This window comes from Crinia signifera, unplaced genomic scaffold (genome assembly GCF_055691185.1).
Source record: "Crinia signifera unplaced genomic scaffold, ASM5569118v1 HAP2_SCAFFOLD_119, whole genome shotgun sequence".
Taxonomy (NCBI): domain Eukaryota; kingdom Metazoa; phylum Chordata; class Amphibia; order Anura; family Myobatrachidae; genus Crinia; species Crinia signifera.
Window position 1 is genome coordinate 327,094 of NW_028142012.1, and position 24,711 is coordinate 351,804.

At 48.0% G+C, this 24,711-nt stretch overlaps 1 long non-coding RNA gene across 2 annotated transcripts; it reads right to left on the minus strand.

Annotated features, from left to right (window-relative positions):
• Positions 1-333: 333 nt before the first annotated feature.
• Positions 334-24,711, minus strand: LOC146052749 (uncharacterized). 2 transcript variants are annotated; one of them, XR_014467632.1, is made up of 3 exons: positions 24,394-24,711; positions 1,191-1,289; positions 334-454 (listed from the first exon to the last, which is right to left on the minus strand). It is a non-coding gene; the product is annotated as an uncharacterized LOC146052749 (long non-coding RNA). The 2 variants fall into 2 exon arrangements; XR_014467631.1 differs by having other exon boundaries at positions 1,176-1,289.

Genomic DNA, 24,711 nt, shown 5'->3' on the forward strand with positions numbered 1-24,711 from the left:
GAACGGGGCCTTCCTGATCAGCAGCTTCGTTGATTTCTGGTACTTGCGTATTTCCATCAGTGCCCGAGTACCTGGGCGGTAAAACCTCCGTATGGGCAATGGCACTCTCTGGCTCGTGTCTGGTTTAAATTAGATAGAAGACAAAGAACAGAGTTTAACAGTCTCCCCTTTTTGGACTTCTGTAACCCGTTATCCAATACATTAAATGCAGCGAACATTCTGTGGACAAGCGTTGGACACATTACTGGTCACCACAGCAAGCTCAGTCCCACGCATCTCCTTTAGCTTTCGTTATTTATTCCTTACAAAAAAAATATATAAAAAAGACGCTTCCTCTTACTCTGAGATGTACCAGCCGAGGCTGCAGACACCCGCTGAGGATTGTTGGACTTCCTGCGGTTAACACTGGCTTCAGACACTTTCTTTTCCATTTTTAGGACTATAGCGCACCACTCTGCAGAAACAAACAATTTATGGGATAGCTTGATTGAACATTTAAAGCTTATCTTCTAAAAGCAGAGCTGATTGGGGGGGGGGGGGGGGGGGTGGGGGCAGTTGCATATGCCCTGTGGAAATGGGGCAGCATCTAATGCATATAATATAAAAATTATTAAAAAATAAATAAAATTTAAAATTATAATTTTTTATTTTTTTCCCAAAGTGCAGATTCTATTTTGGAAGACTTTCACGTAGCACACCACCGATTATCTGGAATTCGATGGTCTGGAACCTTAGACTGCGGAAGGGAGTTAGCTTGCGGCAGATTTTCATCATAATAACGATGGAGAAATGATCTGCAGTGTATGGGAAAAGATCTACAATCTGATCTGCGAGCTCAATTAAAACATTCAGTGCAATTACAACTCACAAAAGAAATGTAGAAAATCTGCAAACGCCCTATTAATAAAACGCAACGGGTGCGAATTAAATAAACAAAACGAGAACGCAGCCAATGGGGAAACAGACGTCCCTTAGCAGCATCCGACAATGGTTACAGAACAGATTGGAATGGATTTGGAACAACAGGAGCGCAATCAATCAGGAGTTTAATAAGTTTGTCATATTTTGGTTCCAGAAGAGAACGTGTGCCTAACACATGTATGAACCTTTCCCCAAAGCACGTCGCTCCCTCACTCGCAGTACTGCTGCTACATACCAGCAATGACACAACTCACAAGTAGCGGACGTACATTGGAATGCAAGCACACGTTTTCAGGGTAAAATGCTTCTGCGTCACTGATTGGTATTTCTTTCTGGAAGGATTGCTATAATGTGAAGCACGGTCTGATCTGCGTTACAATGATTAAAAAAATTAAAAAATAACACCGCAAAACAGCATCAATTGATCATAAAATCTAAAGAAAGCATAATGTACCCTAATGGTGCCTACACACGTTGCAATCCCTGGGCATTTTCTAAGCGATCTCACCAGATTGATCCGCGATAGCAATAGCTCATCGCTATCACCCCGGCGATTAATATACAGCACGCTGGATAAATCTATTCAACCACCAGGGTCCCTGGGGGTCTAACTCAAACTAAAAACATAAATTCCAAACGTAACTCACTTCATTGTTACCAGGATAGGAGAATTCAAATCAGCGAATCCTACACTAATTTATACTGTAAGTGACTCCAGGGGGGACTAATGCAAATGTAATATAATGCATAGGTACTTATATGTTAGTTGGGCACCCACTAAGCTATTTGCTTAGTGGGCTATTCTGCGTAGGAAAATTGCATCGCATGGGCCATTTTAAGGGCCGTGCGGTGCAATGCTCCTATGTAATTTATTCACTGCTCTCTTAGCCCCGGGGGATCGCATCTACCGCAAAATCGCATGCGATTTTATAGGGTGTGCAATGCCATTAAATGAGCTACAAAATAATATCGTTTTAGGCACCCCACCACTATCCACGCCACCCCAAAGCGTGGCGAGCGGCGGCGAGGGGAAGCCCGAATCGTGGCGAGTGGACGCGGAATATATGTAAATAATCCGCATGTGCTCGCCGCGCTTCGGGATCGGTGACTCGCTGTGCTCGACACACTATATAAAATCAACTCAACGCCGACGTGGCTAGTGGTGGTATGAAAAGGTCGGAGGACACGTACCGCTGCGCTCTCCACGCTTCGGGGTGGTGAGGATAGTGGGGGGGGAAGGGGTGCCTAAAACCTCATTGTATGTCATACAATGCTATTGTATAGCTAATGTAATGGCATCGTACACCCTATAAAATCGCATGCGATTTTACGGGAGGTGCGATGCGATCCCCCGGGGCTAAGAGAGCAGTGAATAAATTACATAGGAAAATCGCATTGCATCGCCCTTAAAATGGCCCATGCGATGCGATATTCCTAAGTTACCTTACGTATGCTAATTGGGCGCCCAACTAACATATAAGTACCAATGCATATAATGTTAGCGCTTATATAAATAACATTAATGCAGGTGACTCATCAGCAGCACTGACTGGCAGGAATAGGTTTTACTGCATTCACACACTTTGTGGTTATGGTAGGACAATCGCCCCATTGCTGTATATACAGTAGCAGGGTTATAGTGACACCTGGAGTCCAGCGGCGACACTACATTAATAGTGTTTAACCAGTAAATTGAAAAGGAAGAGTTCTATTTAATCTTACACTACTATTCGTTAAGAGTTAATGCACAGTATTTATAATAAGGGGATTTTTGTAAGAACTTACCATTCGAACCCCTTTCTCTGAGTCCAGTCCGGTGACACAGCTCACGATGGGATGTAGGAGGGTCCGCCAGGAGCCAGGCACCTATGCTTCTAATTCTTTGGGAGCAGGCTCCTCCCTACTGCATCCCATAATGCCTCAGTTAAACTTCAACAGCACACTAGGATACACAACTCAGTACAATGCCTGAACATCATATATGCGACTTATAACACATAACATGGCAACCATGAACGGTACAACTTACTGAGCGTTAGGGAGGGATCGCTGTGTCACCGGACTGGACTCAGAGAAATGGGTTTGAACGGTAAGTTATTAAATCCCCTTTTCTCTTTCGTCCAGTCCGGTGACACAGCTCACAATGGGACTTTCACGAGCAGTCCTTTGGGAGGGTACACTCAGACTGCCAGTTCTCATCACTGCCCGTCCAAATGAAGCGTCCTCCGACACAAACTCATGAAACCTGTAGAATTTTGTAAAAGGTGTGAACAGAGGACCAGGTGGCTGCCCTGCACAGCAGCTCAGCTGTGGCCCCATGCCTCACCGCCCATGAAGAAGCAACTGACCTTGTAGTATGGGTGTTTATGCGAGATGGCACAGGCCTACCTGCCTTACAGTAGGCAAACGCAATAGTTGATCTCAACCAGCGGGCTATAGTTTGATTTGAAGCAGGCCACCCAATCTTATGTACATCGTACAAAACCAACAGCAAATCTGATTTGCGAACATCCTTTACTCTACTGATATAGATTCGCAATGCGCGAACCACATCCAACTTTTTCAAACTGTCCCTATTCCTCGTTCCCTCAGGCGGGGGAAAAACTGGGAGCACAATGTCCTGATTCAAATGAAAAGAGGAAACCACTTTAGGTAAAAATTTTGGTACTGTCCTGAGTACCGCCCTGTCATCGTGAAAAATCAAAAATGGTGACTTGCAAGACAAGGCACCCAATTCTGACACACGCCTAGCCGAAGCAATGGCCAATAAAAAAGTAAGCTTCCAGGTAAGGTACTTGAGATCAGCCGATCTCAGTGGCTCGAAAGGAGGTTTCTGCAGCATGGACAGAACAAGAAACAAGTCCCATGGTGCAACCGGCTGCCTGTAAGGAGGCTTAATCCTGGCCACACCCTGCAAAAACATTTGTACCTCCGGCAGCAGAGCCACTCTCTTTAGAAAGAAAATGGAAAGTGCCGAAATTTGCACCTTCAGAGACTGCAAACTTCACCCCGACGACAGGCCATCCTGTAGGAACTCCAGTAGCCTCGCTACCTTAAACCTGGAGGTATGAACTCTCTGCCTTTCACACCATCTGATGTAGATCCTCCACACCCTGTGGTAATTGGCCGCAGACACCGGTTTTCTGGCCCTTAGCATGGTCTGTATGACCTCTTCTGAAAACCCCTTTTTTCTCTCAACAAGGAGGATTCATAAGCCACGCCGTAAAATTTAGACGAGCTAGGTCCTGGTGCAGAAACGGTCCTTGGCTTAGCAAGTCACCACGATTCCGTAGATAATCTCAGTATGTCTGAGTACCATGACCTCCTGGGCCAATCTGGTGCAACCAGAATGGCCGATACTCTCTGGTTCTTTATCCTCTTCAACACCCTCAAGATCACTGGGAACAGAGGGAAGATGTAGACCAGATTGAAAGACCAAGGAATTGTCATGGCATCCACCGCCCAAGCCAACGGATCCCTTGACCGGGAACAAAATCTCAGCACTTGACAATTGGTCCTGGACGCCATAAGATCTATGTCTGGCAGTCCCCATCTGTCTACCCCCTCCAGCAGGTCCGCCCTGCTGAGATAGTCCGCCTCCACAATCCGGATCCCCGGAGTGAAAACGTCTGACAGTGCTGGAAACTGAACCTCCGCCCAGGTGAAGATTCTCACAATCTCTGCCATCGCCATCTTGCTCCGAGTACCGCCCTGGTGATTTAAGTATGCCACCATAGTGGCATTGTCAGATTGTACTCGTACTGGCAAACCCCTCTTGCCCCCAGTAGCCTGCTTGATAATGGCTTCCAGCTCCGAGCCAAACAATAACTCCCCCTTAAAAGGCAAGTTTTCAAGGGACTTCTTAGACTCACTATCAGCTTCCCAAGCCTTGAGCCAAAGAGCCCTTCTAGCAGACACTGAGGTTACAGACACTCTGGATGCCATTTTAGCTCCTTCCTCACCAGCCTCACAAACATACTCTGTGGCAGATCTCAATTTCTCTGCCAGAATAAAAGCCTCTGAATTTTGGTGGAGCAGCCCAGCCAGCTCCTCCGCCCACTTAATCATGGCTTTTGTGACCCAAGCAGACGCGATAATGGGTCTCAAGGTATAACCCACGCCTTCAAAAATAGCCTTCAAGCAGCCTTCCACTTTTTTGTCCACAGGGTCCTTAAAGGCAGCACCCCCCTGGACCGGCAAGGCAGTGGCTTTAGACAGTCTAGCAACTGATGCATCCACTAATGGGGCTTTCTCCCACAATTTGGTATGTTCCTCTGGCAAAGGGTACATATTAGCGAGGGGGCGTGGTTTGGCTGAGCACAGAGTAGGCAGCAGTTTCTCTTCGCTCCTCCGTACATCCTGAAATTTATCCTGTTTTGCTGTCACCGAAGTCCTTGGCCTCAGCAACGGGTGTGAGACATCACTCCCATTATCCTATCACCCTGCTGAGCTGTTTTTGGGACTATTTGGCTGCTGGTTTGGGATTATATACAGCCGCGGCCTGCTTCTCTGCTAAGATCTGGATGACGTCGGTCTCCTACTACACTAACAGTATTCTGCCTGCTGCCTCATCGCTGGGTGCTTTGTCAGGCGGTGTGAGAAGTGGCGGTGGCTCTCCGTACCTTTGAGCGGTGGAAGCGGGAAGCTGCCTCCTCTGGGGCGCAATGCCGCGGTCCGCGCCATCTTGTGCTTGGGGCTGAGGCCTCCACGTTTGCCCTGCATCGTGTGTTTAAGATCTGCAGTGACGGTCTTCTATCCTCTGCTGGTCTCCTGCTGTGCCACAACATAGCCGTGACTAAAGCGGTGAGCATTACCTACATCCGCCATTTTCTCTGACTGGTCTCTTCACCATCATTTTGGTGGCTGGAGCTGGGAGCTTTTAGCTGGATTCTCCCCACTACTTCAACGGCTGGCAGTCCTTTATTTGTACTTAGTGGCGTGCTAGCCGCACCTAATTTATTCTCTGCTACATATACTGCCTATAGCTGGTCTTTCTGTACCTCCTGTCTATGATTATGGAACCATCTGCAAATGCTATCCTGCGTGCGCTCCATGCCTCATCTGCCCGACTCCTGCAACTGGACAGGATTCGGAGTGATATTCTAACCTCTCCTATTCATCCCACTCCTATTCATCCTGGACACTGCGATGTTATTGATAATGGAGATATTTATGTGATGTATGCTATGAAGGCTCTGCCTGCACCTATTTCAGATTCTATCCTGGCTATATCTACACCTGTCGTTGTGCCCGAAATCAAGGACATTAGCTGTGATACTCTCATGCACACTGATTGTGCTGCTACTTCCCTACATCCTCCTTATTTGTCGCTGGTGACTGTGATGAAAGCCTGGACTGTATCCACATATAACTGTACACTGTCCTTTGTTTATCTGTTATGTTTTCCATATACCTGCTGGTGTACTTCTTAGGCTCGCCATGTTTTCTAAGGACACTAAGAGCTGGCCAGATTAATGTTTTTGGAAATATCCTGTAACTGTCATCTTAACCCTGCTTGTATAAGTTATATTCTGTGAGTTTACATGCATCTTTATTGCTGAGCGAGATACCTTACTTTGCTTCAGGAGATTGTTGGATTCAATATAGCTGTTCTTAGGTCCATGCGTCTATGGCCCTCACTATATCCTTCTTTTGGTAATCTCTGTTTAGTAATTTTTGTGATGGGGAAGGAAATATATATCCTGCTCTTCCTTAGGGTCATATCCTTATAGCCCTCTATATATCCTGCTCTTAATTTACAATCTGGGGGGGGGTTAGTTTATATGTGGGTGGGTATAGATTAGACTTAGGTTTAGTAGTATAGTTAGTAGGCTAGGGGGGGGGATTAGAATGGGTATAGAGGTAATAGTGTTACGCGTTTATAGGGCTGCAGGTACACCTAAGTTGGGGGTGGGTAGTACAGGGTGGGGGGTTATGTGGGAGGTTTGTTTTGGGTCCTTGCGAGGTTTTCTTTTGTTATCTTATTTTTTTTTAATTAGGATTATGGGTCTTTATCTACATTGTCGGTGATGTTTTTGTCGGATGTTTATTATATGATATACATTCATGGCGTCACACGCCGCCGTCCGGTATCTCCAGTACCCGGACGGTCGGCGGATAGAGAGCGGGGCTGTGAGGCTGGTGACGCTGCTCGGCAGCGTTCCAAGCCTCCCTCTCAGTCCGGGCGTTGGGGCGTTGCTAGGGAACGTCCCCGAACTTCCGCCCAGCAGCAGCACTCGCACGGCGCGCCTGACGTCATGCAGGCGGCGCCAATTTTGAATAAGAAGCCGATGTCTGCTGGGCACAGACGCCGGTTATAGCGTCTCCATACGCCTGCCTGGTCCCTGGCTCATCCCAGCGCTGCCCTATTTCCTGGATCCCTTCCAAGAGATCTCCTGTCTCCCTGCCTGTCTCAGCTGGATGTCAGCTTCTCAGCGTTTTCTCCAGTGACCTGTTCAGCTCCGCTGTAGGTCACCCGGGGTCAAGTAAGTGCTCCTTTGGAGCCTGGTTTATTTCTGTGGAGCTGCCGAGCTCCTTTATCTTATCAGGCTGTGCCCATATTGGTTCCGCTCCCTTGCTGGTGCATTGGACCTGCTCCGCCGTGGGCCTAATTCAGAACATTATTCTTTCTGTCTTTTACCCTTGCTCTGGCCATCGCTTTCCTTTTCCTATCTGTCCTAGGCAGGGCCTTCCCTACCTATCCACTCCTGTTTGGGGTTTTGGGGATTTGCTATCTAGCATTGTATTGTATTCTTTTGGAGATTCCCCGTCAAGTTCTCCTTGTGTCTGCGACTGGGTCGTATTCCCGTTATTGGCCTGGTGCCGGAAGACGGGTTGTCTTTCAGTTAGGCCCGGTAGTTAGTATTTCCTTTTGAGTTACCCCTGACGATCACTTCTCATTTGTCCATTCATAGACCTAGCTACATCGGGGTTGGAGCGGGCTTAACTCGCTCCTTCGAACGCGGCGGCCACAGGTGAAGCCTAGTTCGCGCAGGGATTGGTCATCTGCCCGGGGTACTCAACAGAGTTAGTATAGGGTTCACTGTGGCTGTCCTAACCGGCGGTCCCGGCTGCGGGCTCACGCCTGATCTCCCGTTCCCTTTTCCAGGTTGCCAACACACTGTGCCTAGCGGCAAGCATAACACATGGTGCTTCATATTGTGATATGTGATATATCCATGTAACTGTGCCTCCTCCTACTTCACTGTTTCCATGGACCTGGATGGCGCCTCCGGGTACTGGATGCATAGTCAGATCAGGTCGATCAGGGAGCCCCCACAGATCCACTATGGCATTGAACACTTGAATGTGCAGGCCCCACTCTCCCAGGTGAAGATCGTGACAAATCAGGAAGTCCGCCTCCCAGTTGTCGACCCCCGGAATAAAAATGGCCGACAGGGCCTGGACATTCTGTTCCGCCCAAGACAGAATCTTTGACGCTTCTTTCATGCAAGGCATGCTCTTGGTACCACCCTGTCGATTTATATAGGCCACAGTGGTGGCATTGTCCGACTGGACCTGGATCGCCTTGCCCTGTAACAATGGAGCTGCCTGTCTGTAACAGGGCATAGTAGACCGCCCTCAACTCCAGCTTGTTGATATGAAGGCCCGACTCCAGTGGAGACCACCGGACTCCCTGTGTCACAGCCCCCCAGCCCCTCAGGCTGGCGTCCGTGGTCACCAGAATCCAGTCCTGGATCTGGAAACGTCTGCCTGCCAACAGATTGGATGAATCTAGCCACCACTGTAGCGAGATCCTGGTTCTTGTTCCAAGGCCAATCCTTCTGCGCATCTGCAGGGGGGAGCCGGACCATTTTGTCAGAATATCCAATTGAAGGACCCTGGAATGGAACCGCCCAAATTGTATTGCTTCGAATGAAGCCACCATCTTGCCTAGAAGCCTGAGGTAAAGATGGATCTGTACCAGGGGAGACTGTAGGACCTCCCTGACCAGCTGCTGTATCGCACTGACCCTTTCCATTGGCAGAAAGACTCTTTGTTCCGATGTATCCAGGATCATGCCCAAGAAAACCATCCTCTGGGTCGGAACCAGCGATGATTTGGACATGTTCAGGATCCACCCGTGGTCTCTTAGCACTTGTATGGACAGATTGAGAGCACTGCTCAAAGCTTCTGCCGACCCTGCCTTTATTAGCAGGTCGTCCAGGTAGGGCACGACATTCACCCTTTGAAGCCTGAGTAGTGACATCATTTCCGCCATTACTTTTGTGAAAACCCGCGGGGCTGTCGACAGGCCGAAAGGCAAGGCCCGGAATTGGTAATGGTCGTTCCCTAAGGCAAACCTGAGGTAGATTTGGTGTGGGGGCCAGATTGGGATGTGTAAATAGGCGTCCTTGACGTCTATTGAGGCCAAGAACTCCCCTCTCTCTAGACTGGCGATCACGGAGCGCAAGGACTCCATCCTGAACTTGAACACACGCAGGAAGGGGTTCAGTGACTTTAGATTCAGGATGGGCCTTACTGAGCCGTCTGGCTTCGGTACCAGGAATAAGTTGGAATAATATCCCTGGCCCTGCTCCGTGCTTGGCACCGGTACAATTACCTGAGACTGAAGGAGCCTGGTAATGGCCCCCTGAAGGAGAACCTGATCCTCCTGGGATGCTGGAAGGGCCGACCTGAAGTATCTTCTGGGAGGGGGTTTGTCGAATTCCAGCCTGTAGCCTAGAGAAATGAGACCCCTGGCCCAGGAATCCAGACCAGAGGCGTCCCACACATGGCTGAAATGCAACAATCGCGCTCCCACCGAACCCCGTCATGCTGCAGGCTTAGAGGAAGCCGCGGCATTGGGACGGTCCTGGGTACTGGAGGTGTTAGGCTTCCTAAACTTGCCTCTCGTGCCTCTGTTGGCATTGGAGGCGCCCCTTGCCTTGGGGCGAAACCTGTTCCCACGAAAGGACTGCTGGGAAGTACCTGTGAAGGTGCGCTTTGCTACTGTGGGAGCTGATGGAAGGAAGGTAGATTTTCCCGCCGTGGCCTTGGAAATCCAACCGTCTAATTCACTTCCAAAAAGCCATTCTCCTGTAAAGGGAATACCCTCCACACTCTTTTTTGAATCCACATCCGCAGACCACTGACGTAGCCACAAGGCCCGTCTGGCTGAAACCGCCATGGCTGAATTGCGTGCGTTTATTGCGCCCAATTCCTTTTGCGCCTCACACAGGATCTTAACGGTGTCCTGAATGTGACGCAGGCTGTCGCCTATCTGGGCCACAGTCATGTCACCCAACAACCCTTCCTGAATCTGGGTTGACCAGGTATTAATGGCCTTAGCCATCCAGCAGCTGGCTAGAACTGGGCGCTGAGAGGCCCCACTAGCCGTGTATATGGACTTGAGGGTAGCTTCCAGCCTCCTGCCTGCCCCGTCCTTAAGGGTGGATACACCTGGGACTGGCAGCAACACCTTTTTAGAAAGGCGGGAGACAGATGAGTCCACTACCAGTGGCTCCTCCCACTTCTTCCTGCCCAAAGGTTCAAAAGGATAAGCATTAGTGAACCGCTTTGAAAGAGTAAACCTTTTATCAGGGTTTTGCCATGCTGCCCTGAAAACAGTTTCTAACTCTGCCTGCTCAGGGAAGTATACTGGCTGTTTCCTCTGAGTCATGAAGAAAGGATCTCCTTCTGCGGATGCCTCCACCGGGAGATCTAAAACATCCCTAATGGCCCTGATAAGCGGTTCAGGACCGTGCACTGCTAACTCAGGGACTGGTTCCTGCAGAAACCTGCTCCTCTCCTTCCTCCAGTATGTCCTCATCGTCATCATCTGAATCAGGGGCCATCGCAGCAGCCGGCCTCTTTTGGGGCTGTGCGGGAGGAGGAGGTACATTAAGGGTATGAAGAATATCTACCCTGGCAGCTAACATGGACAATTCCCTCTGAACCCTCTGCGTTTGCTGAGTGTTAGTGGAAAGCTGTGAAGCCACAGAATCCAACAATGATTTTATGTTGGAGGCCCAAACAGGCTCCTGCTCGTCTGCCTGAGATGGCCCCACAAGCTGTGGGGGCACCCCACTGATCTGAGTGTCAGCACTACTGGGCTGTGGTGACATACAAGCCTCACAAGTAACTTGGGACTGTGATTTGGGCACAAACTTGGTGCTACACACCATACAAGTGAACTTTTTCACCATGATGAGACAGTACCTCTGTGTACAGCAGTACAACTCAACCCCCACGCAGTCACACACGTGCACACACCACACCACTGGATGTTAAAACAGACTATGTGCTTGCTTTATGTGTGTCTTGTAACTAATCAGTGGGGGAAAAACAGAGCAATTGGGGAACCAAGTGCACCCTTAACCTGAACTCACAGATCTGGGTGAGCTGGTAACGCTATACACAGTGATATAAACAACACAGTGTCTATAAGAAGCCAGATAGCGCAGCAGCGCTAAATCGCTATAAAACCTGCTGTCTCTGGCGTGCTGCAAGGACCCGGATCCACCACGCCAGTGAGGAGCCCTCTGTAATGGAGTCTGGCAGCGTGTGAAGAAGCAGGAAGTGACAGCGCGCGCCCAGCAGAGCTTGGTCCCACTCTGAGTGAAGCCCCACCCCCTTGTACACGGAGCTGGCGCTTCAATAAAGTTTATACTGACATAAGTAGTAAAGGTATAATATATATATATATATAACCTGAGGGGTGTCCCTGGTGGTCCAGCGGCAGCACCCCTATGCCAGTTACCAGATGCAGGGTTCACGCGGTCCCTGCTAGAGGGCCGCCATTACTGCCTGTCATCCTGCCGCACCAGCAATGGCTGCGGGGTTTGAAAATAAATGTAGAAAAACTCTGGAGCATCCAGAAGCACTGCCTCTCCTGAGGCACATTTTTCAAAACTGACTAGTGGAGGGAGATTGAGGGGAGGAGCCAGTGCACCCACACTGAAAGTTCTTTTATGTGCCTGTCTCTCCTGCGGAGGTCTCAATCCCCATAGTAGTGAACCCAGTATCCCATTGGACGGTAGAGAAAAAGGGTACATATTAGCATACCTTTTTGCCATCAACAATCTCTTATCAGGAGTCTTTCGTGCCTCATTTAAAAGAGATGACATTCCCTCATCAGAGGGAAAACACACAGGGTCCCTGCGACTCTTTTTAAACACACAAGAGACAGGAGTCTTTTCCTCCTCTGCAAGATTCAAAGTCTGCTTAACAGCCACAATCAAATCCTCAATGCCTGAAGTTAAAGCCTCAGTTTCATCACTCATGTCCCAACTCCAGTTCTCCTCACACCCACCATCATCATCATCCAAATCCTGTATAATTGGTGGTGTAGACACAGGGTGCCTAAGCACACTCATCAGAGGATTTTGTAAACTGCTCCATCAGGGCAGTCATCTTATGAACTCCCTGGGCAGTATCCTGCATAGCCTGCAGCAAAATGGGGTCCCTCTGAGCCGGGGTAAGTGACCCCCCAGACACCTGAGATGAAGTAAAGTGGCCAGGAGACCCTATCAAGGAATTCTTCTGCCTATTCAAAGCCTCAGTAAGAGCATTCATAAACCTGCCCAGCGCCAAAGCCCAAGCAGGTTCAGCTATCTCCGCTCTGGGAGTGCGTGACCCACAGGGAACAGCCTCACAGGACGGGCATAAATCCCCCTGATCCTCATGTTCACATGTAAATTTAGCATCACACTTTTTACAGTAAATAAACATGTCCAGCGCTCCCTCCTCCACAGCACAATGCAAATGAACAGGCACCGCACAGAGCAATGTATCAGTGTACTTATCTGAGCTGTAATCCTGTCAACGATCAGCGAGGGAAACGCTTCTGTGAAGAGACTGCAGACTGTGTAAAAATCACCCTGTCAGCTCCGCAGCACGGTGAAAAAGGCCCCAAACACAGGGCAGGAAGAGACCAAGTCTCTGCATCAGCGGGGAGACCAAACCATATGGTGCTTTCTCCCCCTTCAGCCGCTCCCGCAGATGTCTCTCTCACCTCCTTGTACCTCCCTCCATGGGACCACAATGGAGTTGTCCAGCAGCGCCGGACTCCTGTAAGGGACTTCACTTGCCTAAACCCTTCAAGATGGTGGGCGCCATCGCGGGGGGTCTGTCCCCCAAGATCCCCTTCTGCAAGGAGCCGGTTAGGACACCCCCGGGGTGCAGGAAAGTCTCTATCCTAGAGAGACTAAGCACTGTGCAGAGGGAATAAAAAGGTGTCCCTCTGCACACAGAGAGCTGACAGGACGCGCTTCTGTCAGCCTCTGCTGCGCCTCAGTGTGTATGCACTTCTGTGAGAAGCGACACACTGGCAAACCTGATCTAGCTAGTGCATTAATAAAATAACAAAAAACCTAACTATTCTGAAAAAAATCCAAAGAAAAAAGCGCAGCTGCAAAGCATAGCACCCACTCCTGTGGGCACCTAAATCTAACTGGGGCATTATGGGATGCAGTAGGGAGGAGCCTGCTCCCAAAGAATTAGAAGCATAGATGCCTGGCTCCTGGCGGACCCTCCTATATCCTCCCATCGTGAGCTGTGTCACCGGACTGTTTCACCGTTACAGGTCCAGAGTCTGCATTTACGCTCATAGCTTACATTTTAATGAAAATTTAAAAGCGAGGTGTGGATTTTAAATCAGAGCCGGCTCTAGCCTAGTCTGCACAGACCTGGGGAAGGGGAGAGGGTGAAAAAATATGGTTTGTCACGAGGGTGACATAGGCAGAACAAAAAAGGGTTTTTGGGGCACACTTTTTAAAATGATAATGAATGGAAAGTATTTAAAATTTAACTTTTAATGAAAAACTACTACTAAAATATCAGTACGTATGAAATAACATTTCAAATATGAACTCTAAACATGATGCATAACAAGAATAAAGATCACAATTTGAACATTTGGTGGCGAATAATGTTTAAGTACACTGGCGTGAGAAAATACTGGGGAATCCTGTAATGGATTCAATGTACCAGGCAAAATGGCCGCTCACAAACAATATGTTGCATTGGGGTGTACTTGACGCATAACACTATCCCCCTTCGGAAGGATCAATGTGGATAAATAAGGCGGACTAACTTGACTGGGTTCTTAATAGAAGGAGAGAGAACAGAGTGTTAAAGGGTAGATAGCTCCCTTGGCCAAGTGTTTTTCTGCAATCCGGTGTATTACAGTTCCGGGTATTCCCCGTCGGTCACCCCTACGGGTACTGGCCCGGCCAAACACTGCTTAGCTTCTGAGTTCGGTATAAGAATCAGGCGTGCCAGTGAAGTATGACCGTAACCACACCATAGGATGAGAGTATAACCTGGTTGTCAGGAGGCTTATATGTGCTTCTGCTTTTTGCTGAAAAGTAACACCATGTCCTTTGTTGCCGATGGCCTTGCAAAGAGACTAGGTGTACCCCAGCAAATGAGAGGGCAGCGTAGAAGGTATAGGGTAAAGTGTGGGTACCGTGAAACCCCTCTTCTGCTACTCACCATCTATCATTTAGACATTGAATGGTGATTGAGAGTGATAGTGGTGTCATGGGAAACCCAGCGGAGTGAAAAGAAGATGGTGAAGGAATGTACCCAAGTCTCCAAGTAGGAGTAGTGAAATTGGTCTTCGTATTGTAGTCACTAAAGACCAAATTACACCCCAGGGAAGATATTCAATGGGTGACAACGCATGAATCTTTGAATACACATGCAGATGGATATACTGTCACCAATATGAAAAAAGAATATTTATTGGTACAGTATATAAATAGTCACAAGATTAATCCGAAGACAATATATGTGCGGTATAATACCATCTGCGTTAATACTGACACTATCAGTGTTGACACGATTGTTGACACTTAGCTCAGACTTCTCAACTTCAACACTCAAAATATGAGTGGGTGTAGTTACCTATACAAATGATGAAATTAGTGTCTAAATGTTCACAAGGTTATTGAAGCAAAATACATGCGGGATATAGCAACCCTGGATACTGTAATAGTACCGGATCAGTGTTGACACAGTTGTCGACACCCAAGAAACATTGATTGTACAGGTATATTAGCTGACCTCAGTTGATATAACAAGACCTGAGTTTTGAGCTGCCAATGTATTAGTGTTGACACGGTTGTCGACACTCAGGGAACATGCACGTTATCAAATTAAACAACCAGGATGTAAATGAGTGTTGTCACCTGTCCGATGGATTGGATTGCAGTGTCTGTATGATCACACGGTTAATAAGACAAAAAACATGTGGGGTATGGCAGACCCTAGGTGTTTTACTGGTACCGGATCAATGTTGACACGGTTTGTCTACACACAAAAAACATTGGTTATGCAGGTGTGTTAGCTGGCCTCTGCTAATCCTCAGATACTGGGGGTATTATAATGTTTGCAGAGTCAGTCAGGTGGTTCCAATAACGGTCAAGCTGTTTGACAGTGGTAATTAGCAGAGTATGAACAGACTGTTTCCCTTTAAGTCAAATCTGCTGGGTAGGTCTGGTCTTAAAGCAAAATAGGGGCAGAGTAAGGCCCCATACACACCAGAAAGATTAGCTCACGATTAGGGCTAATTTCGACCGTTGTAACGACGGTTGTGCATGCATTGTGGGTCAATCGTTCGTTTTTCACTCACAATCAGGATCGTTTGCGACGGGATGCGCGCTCCCGTCACGTCGTGTGTCGCATTGGAGATTTTGCCTCCTGCAGCAGAATCTCCAATCCGACCGCAGGTCGGGTGCTGATTGTATGCACATCTGAAGCACATTGTGTGTGCTCCCGTCGTACGGACCGTCGTTCCAATCCGGCTTGTTTATAAAGACCACTGTACTCGCGATTTACTAACGATCCGCACATCCGACGGTCGTACGACCATCGTTACCGATGTCGGATCGTTAGCTAATCGTGTGCACCAGGGAACATGATCGTTCCCTAGTCGTTTACCGGCAGCGGGAGAGCGCACCAGGAAAGTGCACGCCAAATCGGTAGCCGATCGTTAGACGATCCTGGTCGTTCTGGTGTGTATGGGGCCTTACTCTGTCTCAGAAAAAAATCATACAGTGTAGTCAAAAACAGCAGAAACCCGTCTTTTAGTATGCGGGGCAATGTTTGCACATTGATTGTCAAGTCAGATTTTGTTAAAGATGCAGGTAGGACTGTAAATAGCAGACAGCAGCTGGTGGCAACTGGGGAGAGTGTGGACTCTGGCCGGTCTCCGCTCGGTGAGGTGTCTGAGCTGACCGTGACACGTGAGTCACGGCAGCTGTACACTCTCACTTGGATGGCGAGAGAACCGGGGTGAGACATGCTTGTGCCGCCGATACCTGATTTCCCGTGGGGGAGACAGAAGAACCGAAGTTTGCTCCCGTTAGCTGGCTGTCTCGTCCTGCAGTCAGTAGAAGGGGGGGGGGTGTGTGTCAGTGGCGTCTCCTTTGACATGTGTTTCGCTCGAGGGCTTGTTCACAGTGAAGGGTGTCACAGAGTGTGCCATTCACAAAATGAAGGATATCCATGAGTACAACACCCTAGTAATACTTAATGCAGTGGAACTTCTAAGATGTCACCGCCACACTTTCATATTGTGTGTGAGTAAACCCACCCAAGCACGAGAAGAATATGCAAACTCCACACAGTTAGGGCCATGGTGGAAATGGAACCCATGACCTCAGCGGCACTCCATGGGATTTTTCAGAGTGCTTTTAATATCCCGATGTTTCGGGGTGTGAAAACACGTTTTCATGGTGTACATAAACGGTTTATGTACACCTTGAAAACTGGGTTTTCACACCCCGAAACGTCGGGATATTAAAAGCACTTCGAAAAATCCCATGTAGTGCCGCTGCCTGTGTATGCACCAGTGACTACATGATCCTCCAGAAGGCACCCGGGTAATTGCTATCACTTCCAATGAGTGCCAGGCTGACTGGATGAAAATATATATATAGTTAGTTACAAATACCAACAGTGGAGGCTATGCCATTGGGGATGAGAGGTCCCATTACAGTTAATTATAGTAAGTATTAAGTAGGGTGATAGGCTCCCACACACTGTGGGGGTTATTCCCGTTCATTCTTTCTGACAAATTCCTTCTTAGATGGACAAAACCATGTGCACTGCAGGTGGGGCAGATGTAACATGTGCAGAGAGAGTTAGATTTGGGTGAGTTATTTTGTTTCTGTGCAGGGAAAATACGGACTGCTTTATTTTTACACTGCAATATAGATCTCACTTTGAAGTAAAACCCCACCCAAATCTAATTCTCTCTGCACATGTTACATCTGCCCCACCTGCAGTGCACATGGTTATATCAAGTATATCAACTTTTCCACATGAGATATCACGCAACAATGCTACTTAAGAATTCAGCACCCACTGTGAGCGGCATATAGACTGCGGCATATTGCTGAGATATCAGTCCGTTTAGGACTCAAATGTAAAACCCACTCACAGCGTATCTAAACAATAATTTGTTGTTATAGGGCTATTTCACACACTCCGGCTCCTGACCGACAGCAAAATCCCGCACGGCCAGGAAGCCGTGCTGCACACATCAGTTTAGAATGGAGCGGATGGCCACAGCCCGGCAGCCGTCCCTTCCAGTGGCGGGATCCGGCTGCAACCGCACGGCTGGGTCGTGGCCGTCCTGTGTGAATGGACACAATAGTGTCCATTCACAACTACTGTGCACGGCACGGCTTCCTGGCCGTGCGGGATTTCGCCGTCTGGCAGGAGCCGGACAGTGTGAAATAGCCCATACTGTTCTGCACCAACACACAACACTGCAAGCACCATTAGCCCGAAGTGGTAACCCATAGAGATATTGAAGGGATATTGATCCCCCCACTCGGAGCAAAGACAGTGGGCAGTATTCAATGAGGCTGATTCGCCATGTTTTATGGCGATTTTGTGCTATACGGCGATTTTTATACTAAAACGGTGAATCACCCTATTCAATGACCAGATGGCGAATACATTTCAAGGTTTTTATCGCCATGATTCACAGAGTAGCAATCGCTATCTTTTTATGGTGAAGTGGAATGTGAACTTTTAAAATAAAGTGTTTTGTTTTTTACATTTGGTGTCAAAAAATCAGGAATTTTATTCTGAGGAGGGGCATGCTATTTTTATTCATGTGCAGTAAGCACATGAATATATATTTAATTTAAAAAAAAATATATATATTTTTTTACACAGCAGCCAGCTGGGAGCCAAGCCGCTCATTAGATATTCATATATTCACTGCACCCGATCATTACATATGCACGATCGGGTGCAGTGAATACCTGCTCCCCTGCTGGCTATCCCAGGGGGGCAGCCTGTGCTGCCTGGCTCCCGGGGAGCCCACCTCCCCCCCACAAACGTTCTGGGGCAGGCAGGGAGACTTCCATCTCCCTGCCTGCCGCCGTCCTCAGGCTCCCTGCGGCATCGCCGCAGGAGTTAAAATTCGCCGGTTAGGGGCAGTGAGCCCCTGACTCGTTGAATACTGGAGCCGGCGAGGCTCCGGAACGCGGCGGGCAGTGGCGAATGTGCAGCGAATCCTAAACAGGATTTGCTGCACATCGTCAAAATTCTCATTGAATACTGCCCAGTGTGTATACAGCTGCTTCAATTGCTAAATTGCACCAATTTTGTGTGGTGCCAATCTTGGATAGTGCACACACTGTGGCTCTATCACACTGTGACTCAAGAATTGCAGATGACTGAATTAGCACACTGAAAGTAACTGACTGAGAGCATTAGATGCACAGGCCCCCGCACCAATTCAAGTCTATATATAAACAAGTTGAATATGGTACTCACAAATCGCTGCCTCCTGTTATAATATTGGTCAGAGACATCAATTTGGTAACTAATGCTGCTTTCAGACCGCAAAACTGGCTTTGACCCTGTATTTGGAAATGTTTCCAAAAACGGGTCTGCCAGGTAAAACCCCTGTCACACCGCATCTCTTAAACGGTATATTACCGTTTAAGTGCGTTTTTTTTGCACTGGCAGACCCGTTTTTGGAAACCTTCCAAATACAGGGTCAAAGCCAGTCTTCAGCGACCCCCCCCCGCACGGGTTAACACATACAATCCCGTTAACCCCTCCGCACCCCCAACCCCGTTAACCCCTCCCCGCATTGTGTTTAAGAACACCCCACCCCCCCCCCCACGTGAAGTCGGTACCTCCTCACATTGCAGTTGATCGGCAGCCGCAGTACTGTACCACGGCTGGCTTCGCGTATGAAAAAAATAAGGAACTTTCTGAAAATGGCTGCCCCATAGGAAACCCCATTTAAAAAAACTGTCTTTCGTACGGGGGCAGCCATTTTCCGAAAGTCACTTTTCTTATAAGAAAGTGACCAGTGCTTTTCTACTTCGGTACTAAAGTCAACACTGTTTTCGTCAGTCATACACTTGACAACATAGGACTCTCTCATCAGGGATTCGATGTCTTTGACAGATCTCTGAAAGCAGAAGCCCGGTTGACAAGTGATCTGACACTCTGCTACTGGCAATCACTTTTCAATCACTCTCTCATCCACCCAGTCCAAAATGTTATCCCTGCAATGCTGAAAAGCATCAGGAGATCATTTGGGCTGGACTGGAAAGCAGAAGTGATCTGTACCCTAGCTCCCATATACAACCCACCTGGTACTCTCAATTGACACCAATGCCACATGGTCACCCATATGCCTTAACCCTAACCATAGCCCCACAGTGCGAATTAGGGGCCGACCCAGTAACCAGTGAGGAGACTCCTGGCAAATAGTCGGTTGGCAACACGGGCAAGGAGGTCAATAGTAGAGGTACAGGAGCCACCGGTTGTGGGGGCAATTTTTCACGTGGGCTTTCTCTAACTATGTGCGAGAATATTTGATAATAATAAGAAAAATTGTTTTAAAAAAATGCAGGTTATGCACATATACAAACATGTACAATTTGTAGACAGAATATTGTAAGAGACGAAGCCAGCCATAAAAGGCATATGATGATTAAGTCTGCTGAATATTTGTGGACAGCTACAATGAGTGCTTAGTCTATACAATAACACAAAGTCTATTTGAAAAACTTTTTATTCATGTGTAGATAAATTCAAGAAAAGGAAAAGTACACAATATTAATTGACTGTACAATATATGAGCTACAATTGCTTATTATGTTTTAGGTGTAGAGTCTAAATAAAAGTGATGTTTTAAATAACCAATCATATCATTCAATGATTAAACAAAAGAGTGCGCCCAAAAAGGCACATTTGTCTTTCTGTTTGCTCTCTGCAAACAAAAACCCCCTTTTATTCAGTCACAATACTGAATGTGTTGGGCGCACTACCAATCTATGACTACAATAATGGTAAAAAGTAGTCTATAATATTGGTAATTAGATACATTCCTCTGCGAGATGTTCTGAAAAGTATTTTAGTCTGTGCGGATCCAAAACCCCTTTCTGTATCTGACATCCAGTGATGTCAGCTGGCTGCCCCCACCCCAGCGTCACAGCCTCTAACATAGGTCCCCGTGCGAACGAAGCGCCGCACCAAACAGCATGATCTGCTGCCACCAATATTTTACTCTCATTGCTTTCTGCAATCACATGCTAAATTTTGGTGTGCTAAGGCAACACAGCATACATGGGAATAAAGCAGCACATGTATATTTAAGCACATTTTTTGTTCTTTTTGGATAAGCAGAACCAAATAAATACTTTCACACATGAAAAGAACAATTATGGAAATGTTCATTAAAATGGTGACAATGACATTGTAAACAGTGAGTGGAGCAGACAACACTGCAATCCAATGAAGGACAAGTTGTCCCACTCTACACCCAGTGATAGCTCCTTCCCCCAAGTAACATACAGCACCAGCCCTAACCCCTCCGCAGCGAAATACACTAACCCAGGGGTTACCAAACTTTTTGAAATCACGGCACCCGGGAGTATTAGAAATTTTCCGTGGCACCCCTAGGCCAAAAGTTTCTTATTGATTACTTAAAATATATATTAAATTAAATAAATTGTGTTTATATGTGATCCTTAAGCCCAGTTATGTTGTGAGGGACAGTATACACTCCGGTTTGTTCAAATATTTTATAATTGGAAGCCACAAGCACTGATTTTCCCTATTACATTGACCATAAATAAAATGAATTGGACCTAGACCACCATCCCAGGGCACCCCTGCAAGTGTTCTGAGGCACCCCAGGGTACTGCGGCACACAGTTTGGGAACCACTGCACTAACCCCTTACCTGAGGTAGTGCAGGCATGTCCAAACTATGGCCCTCCAGCTGTTGTGAAACTACAAGTACCATCATGGCATGCCACAGTTTGCCAATAGGGAATGCTAAAACTATTGTAAGGCATGCTGGGATGTGTAGTTTCACAACAGCTGGAGGGCCATAGTTTGGACATGCCTGAGTTGGTGCATGTCACTGGGGTGGGGTAGCGGGTGGGTGCTGTATGTCACTGGGGCTGGCAGTTGGGTGGGTGCTGCGTGTCACTGGGGGGGGGGGTTGCACATATGATCATGGGGGGGGGGGGGGGGGTGTCCCCCCCCCGTGAGACACAGCATGACCCACCCCACTCCTCAGCCCCAGTGAGTACTCCCCCTCAGCGACCTACAGTCAATAACCAACTTGGGCTCCCCCCCGCCCCATCTATGTAATCCCACACCCAACCAGCATCAAACATATGACAAGGACAATTGGACAAATTACCCATTTTAAACTAGTCCCCTAGGCACCAAGAAAATGGCGCCGGAGCCCGGAGAAAAAACCCGCCAAAACCCCCCCCAGGCGGTTGAAGCACACACACACAGCACTCACATTACAGTCCTGGCTGGGCTACTAAAATAAGCCTCTGTCTTCTGCTCCAACCTACTCTGTCCCTCCAGAGGCAGTGAGTGAATGAATGATAGGCTGCGCAGCGTGCGCACTAGCTGGGTGACGGTCGGTTGGTCAGTGAGTGAGTGACAGCCTGCGCATAAGCCTGGATCCCTCCTCCATCCCATGGGTGACCAATCCTCATAGCAGGAGGGGGAGGCACTAAACTACCTGTCAGTCACAGACTCACACAGTGCTGCACTCCACCGCCTGGTCTCCAAGGCTCCCTCTATGCTCCGCCTCCACCCATCAGCCAGCCAATCCCCGCCCTGTGTGCCGATCAGCACTCACTCACAGTCACAGCCGCCTGTCACTCAATAATATAGACTTTAGTGTCAAGCGGCTGTGACTGTGAGCACCGAGCGGCGCACATAGAGACTCACTGACAGCCAGGCTCATCAGCGGCAGCATTGAAAAAAATGGGACGAGCCGTGCAGCGCCCCGGGCAGTTGCACGGCTCGTCCCCCTGTAAAAACGGCCCTATTAGTTAGCACTTTTGTTACCCAAACTCCTGGCCATCTAGTCTTCTCTGGCGTTTACATATATTTTTATTACATAGAATTATCTAAACATACAAATAAATAAATAAATATGACAGACACTAGCTAGTTTCCCTGAAAATAACGTTTAAATGTTGGTAAGTACAATACATCATACAAAACATTAACTGTTGGAAGTTAATTTATAGACACTGTCTTAATTTTCTGAAACATTATAATTGAGAGCGGAAGCTGTAGTGAACACGATTAGTATATCTGCAGCAACAATACCAGTCATCATTACATACACAGCTGTGCTGATCCATGGAACATGGAGAAGATCCACTGAGTCTGAATCAGTGGGCAAATCACGGTGACGGCTGTGCTTTCAAGTTTTTGTGAGGTATGCATACATGTACACATACCCTCCAACTGTACCGAATTTGCCGGTACAGTACCGTTTTTTAACGGTGTGTACCGGCAAATTAACCCTGTACCGAATGTACCGATTTTATTGAATTGACAGCTGGGCAGAGGGCTGTCTGTGCGCTGCCCGGCTGGATCTAGTTTTTGCCATATAATCAAACAAGTGGCAGCAGCCTGGTCCGACGCTGTTATTATCAATTCTCCCTAGGGCCTAGTCTGGACGGCCGCGAGCCAATAGGAGCTCGCGGTCCGGCAGCCGCTCATGATTGGCTGACGGACCGCAAGCTCCTATTGGCTCACTGCCGTCCAGCCGCGGAAGAATTGAAAATAGCAATGAACCAGGCTGCTGCCGCTGTTCAGTCGTACCGGCAGCCATCTTACTACACCCACCTGTGCCTTGGGTATCGGAAACAATAACACGCGTGACGTGGGGGACCGGCCAGAGCCATGAGCACCAGACACGTGACATGCCGGTAAGGGAACGGGGCAGTATTATGTGGGGCACGGTAATGTCACGCAAGTGCGTGCGGGGTTCCTGCAGTTTGCGTATGGGGAAGGTGAGGGCGCTCCTCGGGCTCCTTTGTGTGAATGCCTGCCCAATGCAGAGAGCTGTTGGTGACCTGTGTGAAAGCAGGAGGCCGGGGGGCACAGTGCTGTGGGTGTCCTATGCGAGAGCAGGGAATATTGGGGATCACTGGTGCAGTATCCACTGTAGTGGGGGTGTAGGGAGCTGCCCTATGTGAGAGTTCATTGGGGAAAAGTATTGGCAGTGGGTAGGTGGGACCTGGATATTTTATTTTAAATGGCCAGCCAGTACACATACAGAGGGATGGCCACGCCCCCTTTACCAATGGTCACACCCACTTTACTCATGGCCACACCTCCTTTCTGGGTGTGTACCGATTTCCACCCTTCAGATGTTGGAGGGTATGTGTACATACTGCATGCACACATATAACATACATACAGAAACAGCACAGATACACACAAATAGCATAGGTACATACAGCATGTACACAAAGAAAAACATAGCATAGTTATACACACACACACAGCATGCATGTACACATAGTTTTACACAGATAGCAAAGATACACAGACACACATAGCATAGATATTCACAGCATTTGCACACATACAGGCAACATATACATACAGACACATACCATGTACCCACATACAGTACATGCATCATACTGTATACATAGACACAAAGCATGTAAAAACACACACACACAGCATATACTGTACAAACAAACACACACTCAGCATTCACCCCGTCCCCCTATTAGATCTAAAAAAAATCTGCACATTGTACTTGCCCAGCTGATGAGCACAGTCTCTGCTTCCCCCCGGCCAGCAGCTCTCCTCATAGCAGTTTTTCTTCCCCCGTCAGCTCTCCTCCACACACAGCAGTCACGTGGGTGGAGTTCAGCCTTCGAGGAAGTACACGCTGCATGTGCAGCTACAGTATCTCCCCCTACTGTCAGCCAGCCCGGCCCCAGCGACAATCATTGATGGTGCAGTGGTAATATAAATGTAAACCTCCCAAAACAGTGGTAGTGCAGTGGTATTCTAAAAAAAACGCCCCACAAATCATTGGTGATGCAGTGATTATATAAATGAAAGCCTCCTAAATCATTGGTGGTGCAGTGGTATTATTAAAAAAAACGCCACACAAATCATTGGTGGGGCAGTGGAAATATAAAGAAAACCCTCCCAAATCATTGGTGATGCAGTGGTATTTGTTTAATATACTTACCAGCCTCAGAAGACTTCGCAGGCTGTCCCAGGCTCTGTGCTGCTTGCAGGCTGCTTCTCTTTCCCGGGCTGTAGAAAAGAAGGGCGGGGATGGACATCGATGGTCGATGTTTCTGAAACATCGATGTTTTTCTTTCGATGTTAGTGGTTTTGCCATTTAATGGTGACCTTCCGATGTTTGTCACTATCGAATGCTAATCATTCGATGGTGGCTTATTTTTTGTAATTCCCAAAAGATATGCCTCCCCTGGCTGCTGTGTCTGTGTCAGGGAAACTTCCTAGGTTCGTTGGAGGCTGTCTGACTTTCTCTCTGCTTCCC